Source organism: Cyprinus carpio, chromosome B13 (assembly GCF_018340385.1).
Source record: "Cyprinus carpio isolate SPL01 chromosome B13, ASM1834038v1, whole genome shotgun sequence".
Classification (NCBI taxonomy): domain Eukaryota; kingdom Metazoa; phylum Chordata; class Actinopteri; order Cypriniformes; family Cyprinidae; genus Cyprinus; species Cyprinus carpio.
In genome coordinates, this window is record NC_056609.1 from 24,716,452 (window position 1) to 24,725,789 (window position 9,338).

The window sequence follows — 9,338 nt, forward strand, 5'->3', positions numbered from 1 at the left end:
CATTTGATTCAGTTAAAAAGCTGGCAATTAACTGGTTTACCAGCTACCATGTTCCAAAAACCACCTTAAACTTGCATCACCAGCCAATAGCTGTTTGTTGCTGGTCTAAGTTGGTTCCAAAACACAGCAACCAGCTTAAGCTGGAGTTTCCAGTAGGGCTTTGGTTCTTATTTAGTTTGGACAGTGACTGAGCTCTCCCTATTCATCCCCATGATGTACCGCAGGGGCCAAATTCAGCAGTGCCTCAGTTCACTGGCAGGCTTGACCCTTTGCAGTGCTCTAGGCTCATGTTCCTTCTGTTAGTTCCACCACATACCTGCGCCTCAGTGGTTCATTGTTTGGTGTCATGGACAATATGCCCAAACCGGGCAAAGATCTCCTCTGCTCGTGGAGGATAATCACAAATGGCATTTGTTTATTACTTAATTATTTTTTGCACAATAAACTCTATCTCTGGTCTGTGCTTGTGCAGGGAGTCAATGGAGCCAATGTAGACAGGAGCAGGTCCAACATGTAAATGCATCTTAGATAAAGTTTATTTTGACTGATGTGGTTCAGAGAAGATTGACTCACCAGCTGTTCGGAATGAGCTGCAAGATTTTTCATTGCTCTTGTTGGTTTCACGTTAAGCATATTTGCTAGACTCTCAGACATAATTCAGGCAAGAATGCATACTCATTATTTTCTTAAAAGAAATAACGACCCTTTTCATAGTCTGCTATGACTGATTTAGGATTTTAAGAAAAAAAGTGGGCAGTAATAGTGCAGTATTACTTGTGCCAGGAATGTAGTGATGAGCTTTCTATATAAAGCAATACTGTATATATTGAAACTAATTTACATATGAATGAGGTATCATATGTAAATTAGTATTTTTAGCGAATGAAATTAAGGATTTTGCACTGAAATACCACATATACAAGTGGCACAACTGTTCATTTGCACAAACAAATGTAATCGTGTAACATTCATTCACTATAGTACTAAAGGTAACAATAACCATCAACCATATTGATTGAGGACAAGTCCCACTAATATTGAGATTAGCAGTCAGTATCTGTGGTGATTATGGCTCTGGAATAAAGAGAAAATGCACAGTTTAAAGGAAAGCAGCCTTGTATTGTGAATGCAGGTCACATTTTCTTTTCTATTGTTTTATTAAGGCATTATTAAAATGTTATTATGAATATTGTTTAAAAAAAATATTTTTTTTTCCATCAACTCAACACCCTGGCAGTGGCTGGATTATTATTATTATTATTATTTTCAATATACAATATCTTACTGACCCCAAACTGTACAGTATGAGAGGCCAAAAACAACCATGATCAGGGCATCTGAGAGTGTCTGTTGCATACATGTTCATTTTTCTATTCAAACAAGCACTGTTGATTCAATTTATTTATTTGTTTGTTAAAGAACATTCTTCTTTCTGTTTTCCCCCCATGTTTTGTCATAATTTATCTGTCCATATTTTCCACCATTTCCGACCTATAAAATTAAATAGGCCATTTTTTTCTGTTTTGCTGCTGTGCCTTTAAGACATGCAAACACACTTTTGCATGTTAAGCGAGCAATAACAATTTGCTGCAAGCTTGTGGATTTGCTGTCTAATATACTGTAGTTCTTAACTGCCCCATCCTTTAGTAACGTAAGATGCATTACATTAACAATTAGAGCAAAATTTGACTGAAATTATTGGGGACCTTGTTAAAAACCAGACGAATAACTGCCATTGAGACAAACAACCTCCTTGAGCCATCCTATTTCATCCATCATTCCTCACTGTGACTGGACAGACAACATTCTCAATGCTGAATGAGCATCATTGCCATTTCAAAGTGAGTGGTAATATGTTGATGTTTAAGAAGGTTTCATAATGGTCTGTTTTCCACTGCATTTTCAGTGAAACAACGTTTTAAAGGTAAATTTGATTCTTCATGATACAGCCCCTTTAACTCCCTTTATTTACAGTTTCCCACTTGTCCATACTTACTGTAACCCACCTATGAGCTTCTCAGCTCAGTTCTGATAGCCACTCATCTGATCTGTAGTATGGTAGCGTTCATAGATCTCCTGTGCTGCTGCCTTCATGTTTCACTGCTGTGGCGATACCCACCCTGGCGCTGATCCATCAGGACTGTGGACTTCTGTAAATTGTGCATGACTTGCACTAATAATGCATGAGTGTCTTTTTGTCTACATGTGGACTTCAGTCTTTAGTGAGTGAATGTCTGTAGTTGTCCTATTACAATGATGCTGTTGGGAGTTGGGAAGGTGATTATGAAGAAATGTGTGTTTAAGTCATGAACCTGTTCATAACTCTTTTGTTTTGTGTCATATGATATATTTTTGAAAACAATTTACAGTGGGACCTAATTTTATCCTTTGAGAATTGAATGGATCATGAAAAATTGGCTTTTCTAGATTAGAGTTGATTTGGTTTTCCAGCATTTTTATTATTATTATTATTTGGAATTGCAAGCAGCAATAAATAGCACACAATAACATTAGAAACATGTTTTAAGAAAGTATATTTTGAATTCATGTTGATTGTTTGTTGGGCTGGAAAGTGACAAGTTGTTCAGGAAAGATTTTACAAGTAAATCTGCCAAACCTCTCTCACCCACAGCCATATGGTTTGACAAAACGGACTTCAAATCTGAAATATTTCATGGCTTGGTTTGACTGACTGATTTCAACTCTAATGATGGAGTATGAGGGGGCCCTTCAACATTTACAATATTTAGTCTGAAATGGCCCCGGGCTGATCCATACAAATTAGTAAAACATGACATAAAAATGTAAGTTACATTAAAAAGACATATTTTACCATTTGTTTATGTGGACAAGCCTGCTATTTTAGACAGGTCATATACAATTCATATAAAGTGTCAGGCAGACGTCATTCCTTGAGTTTTCTACAATACTTTTCATTTACATCAACAAATATTGGACGTGTATGACTGAATAGGTAAGATGGAAAATCCTACATGTCTCCTATAGGAGAAACATTACATGTGTTTTAAAAAGTACTTTGATATGGCAAAATGTAAATACTAGTTTTGTATTATAGATTATATTGTTTTGGTCCAATTGTATAGAAAAAAACACTGGAGTATGATTTTTAAAAAGTTAAATGCCCATGTCTTCCTAATGTAGAATCATAACTTTCCATTAAAGAGGTCATCAGATGCCCATTTTCCACAAGTTGATATGATTCTTTAGGGTCTTAATGAAAACTCTGTAATATAGTTTGGTTAAAATTTCTCAATGGTAGTGTAAAAAACACCTTTTTTTCCCTGTCAAAAACAGCTCTTTTCAGAGCAAGTCATTTTATAGAATTTCCCTTTAAATGTTAATGAGCTCTGCTGACCCCGCCCCTCTCTTCTGAGCCGCATTCATCGTGAAACTTGCTAGTTTTATTAGGAAAAGTGATCTGCAAAGATTCATTAAAAAACCTTATGCTTACTTCTTCTGTAGGTGAAGCTGGACCAAGAATGATTTGCGCAAAGTTAGACGCATATAGGTAGATCGGGGGCACATTCCCTTCAAAAACAAGCGTAATCCACTGCGTCTTCAGCAGCTCAGATGTCAGGAGTAAATTACTGCTATATATTCATTATTACATCCAACAACAGAACACCTCAATCGCCTAGGAGTCATTCTTGTCTACATCTGCTCCGGCAGTGAAACAATGGAGGACTAATGACAGCTCACTCAGGGCGGGTCTAATGTAAGGCGCCAATCCAGTCTGTGCTGAAATGCTACTGTCAATCAAACTATCATGGGAGGGGCCTGTTTTTGTGACATCACACAGACAGGCATCTGAGATCGCTTGATTTGAGAAAGGGGTAAAGATATTAGTAGATTAAAGAAAAAACACTGGGTGAATTTTTATCATTATAGGGTGGTTGTGTACACACACTGCCAACACACATTTCAGTTCAAAAAACGTGTAAAAGTGCATGTAGCATCCGATGACCCCTTTACCTGTTCATTACTTCTGTTAGGAATAACTGTTCATTACTTCTGTTGTCTGCTTCAGAGACAAATGTGTTTTATTATCTGTACTAATATACCTTGAAATGGAGAATATATAACAAAGCAGCAATTATTTGGTTTGCTGTTTGTTTATTACTGTTATGTTTCCTTCAAATAATGTATCAAATAAAGAGTTTTATACCATTTATATAAAAAATATATTTATCCCCAAAATGTCTGGATGTGAGCAGGTTTCTAAAAAGAGCTATTGTCTTCTGCTTTTATCCAGAATGCCAACAGAAATAAAATGTTTTGTTGTTCCTCTGGAAACGGAGATCAGCCGAGTTTTTTCCCCTTCACATACACAGACAGCGCTAAAATGAAAACAGACTGATTTCTGGGCATGTGTGAGCTCTGTTCACAAACACGGCAGGTTCATCATTTTGCTCCATCTCAACAGACTAATTCAAAGTCCAGCTCACACACTCTCCAAAAAGTTATTCTCTCCCATAAGACATTAAGCAGCATTACTGGCTAGCGAAGAAGTCATATATTCTTATTTGAGAGGAAATGGTATTGCCCTTGATGTGACAGACGAGTATTCCGTGCCAGAGACGGGGGATTAGAGTTATGACTTTGGCAACCGCAAGCTGCGTTTGGTTCTGCAGTTTTATGGGGCATTTGCATTAGGTCTGTTCTTCCTTCAGGATATTAGTGCAGAGGAATAGATTCACCTGCTGATAAACCAAGCTTTGTGATTTTCAAATGGAAACAATGAATAAAAATGATTTGCTCCACGAGGATTGTTCAGAAAAATGCTACAAAAGAAATCACTCAGTAAAAAAAGTTTTATTTCTTATAGAACAATTTTAAGATTGCTGTAGTATAGTTTATCAGTAGGAAAGCTGTAGTGTGTCAGTAGGAAATATCAGAGTACATTTCCAAACATTAATTTTTTTCCAATAATTGTAATAATCCAGTGAGATTTTTGTTTGCACAAGGAGTCTGACAACAGCCAGCGCTCCACACAGAGATCTGATCTCATCATCATCCAGTCTGCCTGAGATTACATTGAGAAACAGAAATAACTGAGACAAACTCAATCCAGAAGAATTGTGGCAATATCTCCAAGATTCTTCAAGAGATAATTAGTAAGGTAGTTCCTAAATTTAGGTATGGGGTAGGATTAAGAGATCTAAAATATATGCATATGCATATGCATGCTAATAAGCAGCTATTAGTGACAATTGGTTCTTAAAATAAAGTGTTATCATTTTTCTATTTGATGATGCAAGTGGTGCAGAAATGAAACACTTTATGAAACACCTCATAATCAAACAACAATGAATTGTGAATTGGGTAAATTTGTTAGTGCTGTAACATCTCCAGGGAAAAGCAGATATATGGTCATTTAAAGAAAGGTTACTTAAAACCCTGGAGTCATATTGTTTGGGACAATGATAAAAGAAAACAAAATAGGCAGCTATAATGAATTCAAGGCCTAAGTGCAATGTGAGAAGAGTTTTTCCATGAGTGTATTTACTTATATTCCCCACAGCGGTAAACACGCAGGTCAGGGTCAGAAGATGAGAGACATATTGAAATGCTGTTGATTTCCGATTTAAAAAGCAAACGTCATCCTCTTTGTCAACCGAGGGGAAAATTAAAATCAATCCAACGTTAGAACACAGGCCAGCTTGGCATTCTGGACTTTTCAAAACAAAGAGGAATGAAATAGAAGGACTATAGCAGCGGAGGCTGAAAGACTTATTGTTGTCTGAGAAGCAGACGTCATCATATATGCTAAATAGATCAAATTGTGTTATACATTCTTGTAAGGTCACTTTAAATAAAGTGGTAATCATTTTGAAACTTACAGGAAATGTTGCTTTTAAATGATTTTTCTGACTTCATTTTCTGACTGGAACAGAGATGGAAAAGCCAGTGAAGTGCAGTGCAATTTGTTGTTGTTGTTGTTTTCCAATATAAATGATAAATTATCTAATTTCGGTTTCAATATATACAAAACTGCCCTGACTAAATTCATTAAGATCAAGAAATCATCCTGTGAAATCAATGTCACATTAAAAATACAAAATCTTACAATATTTTACTGAACAACTGACTTTAAAAGGGTGGTTCAGTGGGTTTTTTTCCTAGGCCTGATTGTGTTTATGGGGTGCAGTCTTACATGTGCTTCATTAAAAAAAAAAAAAAAAAAAAAAAAAAAAAATATATATATATATATATATATATATATATATATATATATATATATATGATATATATATATATATATATATATATATATCACCCATTTGAAAACTCCAATTTATTAAATGAGATAAAATCTTGCTCACACTTGTCAGTCATCATAGCTCTTTTAAATATTAAAACTTTACCAATTATTTTATAATTAACAATATAATATTATTTAGAGATATTATTATAAATATTTATATTTAGATATTTTTAAAAAATATTTATTATACTTTTTTTATATGTATATTTAACATAAAAATAGTATAATGATTATTTACCTCTCAACACTAAACGTTATGTATTTACACCATCTTCAAAACCAGTGATCTGAGTACAATATGTCTCAGAGTTTAATTTGTCTCCTTTAATGTGGCTGGTTTTGATCTGATCACATTAACATGTGCAGAACATTCAGTACAGAGTGTGAACGAGATCTTAACAGAGGGAAAACTCCAGTTCTTCATGCTTCTGATTGTTACATGGCAGTTTAATTGTGAACATGATCTTTTCAATCTTCATTCATTTATTATTTAAACACTCAGCCTGCAGAGCTTTCATAAGACGGGATGAACACCATACAGTCTCCATGAAGTTTCTTTCATTTCTGGCTGGATTTAGTGTCTGCAAATATTATGGTTTGGCTGAATTTGGATCAGTCCTTTCAAAAGCCGTCCATGTTGGCTTTGGCTAACGGTGTTCGACTTCAAAGACTAGCGCTGAATGTGTTGTGTCTGTTGTAGGATGCAACATCTAGTGTACACTGAATCTAAATATGTGCTTTTGCAATAAGCTCTGTTGTCAGATACATTTAGCAATGTTATGAAAGGGAGGGTCTATTTCAAGGCTACAGCATGTTGTTTGTTTCTGAGGAAGACGTTGACCTGTTCAATGCCTTTGACTTCCATTCAAAAACAATCTTTCGGCCACACACTAAGACTGAAAAACATTGCACAAACTGCTTAAAACATTCCTAACCCCTCCAGTAATTCACAACGTTAATGTTAACCAGTGTCAAATGGGACAATAATGTGAATATTGGTCAAAAAAGAATGAATGAATAATATCCAAAAACATCAAGCAAGAGTATTACATGAAAACTGACCAAAACTATTCTTGAATTATTTTAATCAGTCCAATGTGTTTCATAAATGCCCAAACAAATCAACAAGAGATCAGAAGAAAAAGTCTAGAAGATTTAATTCTTTAATCCATCATAGCCAAGTGTCCTCAAGTGCTTTATTTATGAGAAGGAGCCATTTGGGTTTGGCCTATTTACAATGTGAGGAACGCCAATGGCAGCAAACAATGGCAGTCAGTGATGTTCAGACCTCCCAAACCGAGTTACTGTATTCTTCCATCTAGATTTTTTTTTAATTCCCATTCTCTTCAACATCTAAGTGCTCGCTCTTTTTCAACCCCATCAATAGTTTATCAGCGCAGCACAGTAGTGAAGCAGGAGAGAACAGCGAGAGAGAACCGAAGAACTGTCCAGGAGATTAATATTAGATTTGAATAGACTATGAATCTATTCTTGCTTCCACTAAATATAGTATACAGCCAAATGTATGTGGACACCCAAAGAGCACACCCTTTTAAAAATTAAATCATAACATGGTTATTAATATAAGACAACTAATTTTCAGTGGAATTAAAGGGCTATTCCCATTTATTTTTGAAGATGTCGTTCTTATAACTTTAGCACTGTGGTGTATTTTTTACTTTTCTCTACAGCACCAACATTTTTGCAAAACTCCTAAACGTAGCTATACACACAATTCTCCAGCTGAAATGAACACTAGTGCCAGTAAAACACCAACAACTTTTCACACAAATTATTATGACTATAGACAGGGGCAGATAATCAATAAATAAAGATGTTATGACCTTTTTATCATAATGAATGATTTGTAAACTAATAACCAGCTCCATTTTTATGGCTTTTCTGATATTAGTAAACTTGCACGGTAGCTCACCCGGTAGAGCACTGCACTTGCAGTGCATAGCGCTCGGGTACAACTTTTGTGAAATGTAAGTAACAATGCTCAATAAAAGATTTGCAAATGTGTTTTGATCTCATGTTGCTTTTGTTCACACTACCGGAATGGTTTAAAGTGGGTTTAGTGTAGCTGTTACGTTTTTTTCAAATGCAGTAGAGTATTAACCTTTTAGCATGAATCACCTTCCGTGATATGTACGAAAACCAATGTAATAAAATGTTGCCACGTTCGCATTCATCTGTTTCTAAAAAAAACACTATAAGTGCTTTTAGTGCCTCTCACTGGACATTGGTTTTTGAAAGTGCTGCGAAACGTGCGAAAAGCAATGCAATATAATTTTGTGGAAATGTCAATTACAGGTCAAAACTCACTTTTGCTAGTGTCACAGAACCATACTTTACAATGTGGAGAAGAAAAAAAAAGCACAGAGAGGTATTATATTCATCCCTCTCTGTTACATTAGGTCATTCTCACTTCTTAAGAAACCATGTGTACCTTTAAAACCATGTGTACATATTAAAAATCATCCTGATGAGAAGCTGACCTGAGTGAGATGTCTTTCAGTGTTGTGTCTGGTACCACGTCTCTCGTCTACCTTACTGGCTGTTCTGCTGGTTGTGTGCTGGGTGGATGACCTGTGTTGGCAGGTGGAGCGGTGGTATGAGTTCTGCTAGTACTGAACCGTGAGACCCATGGCCCAGTGCTGCCTGCTGTACACTTCACCCTTTTAAACACAGACCCAGCCTTTGGGATCTAATGAAGCATTCAAACACAACAAACACACAGCAATCTCAACAGACTGTTTGCTTTCCTCTCACAGATTTGACCTTGCTCATTTTTTCCCCTTTCATTCTCTTTCTTTATTTGTTTGTCTCTCGAGCTAACTTGGAGGCTGAAATCTGAATTGAATACTTGATTGAGCCCCTGCAAGAAAGCAAGCTGTAACAGCCTCGAGTAACCGTGTGGCCAACGTGCCCTGCTCTTCTTAAAGTGACCCCTCCATACACCTGCTGAAGTTTGTGTTTGCTTTGGAGATGTTAAGACACTGAATAAACATTACTTAGTTCATGAATACATATGTTTCTTTTGTTTAAA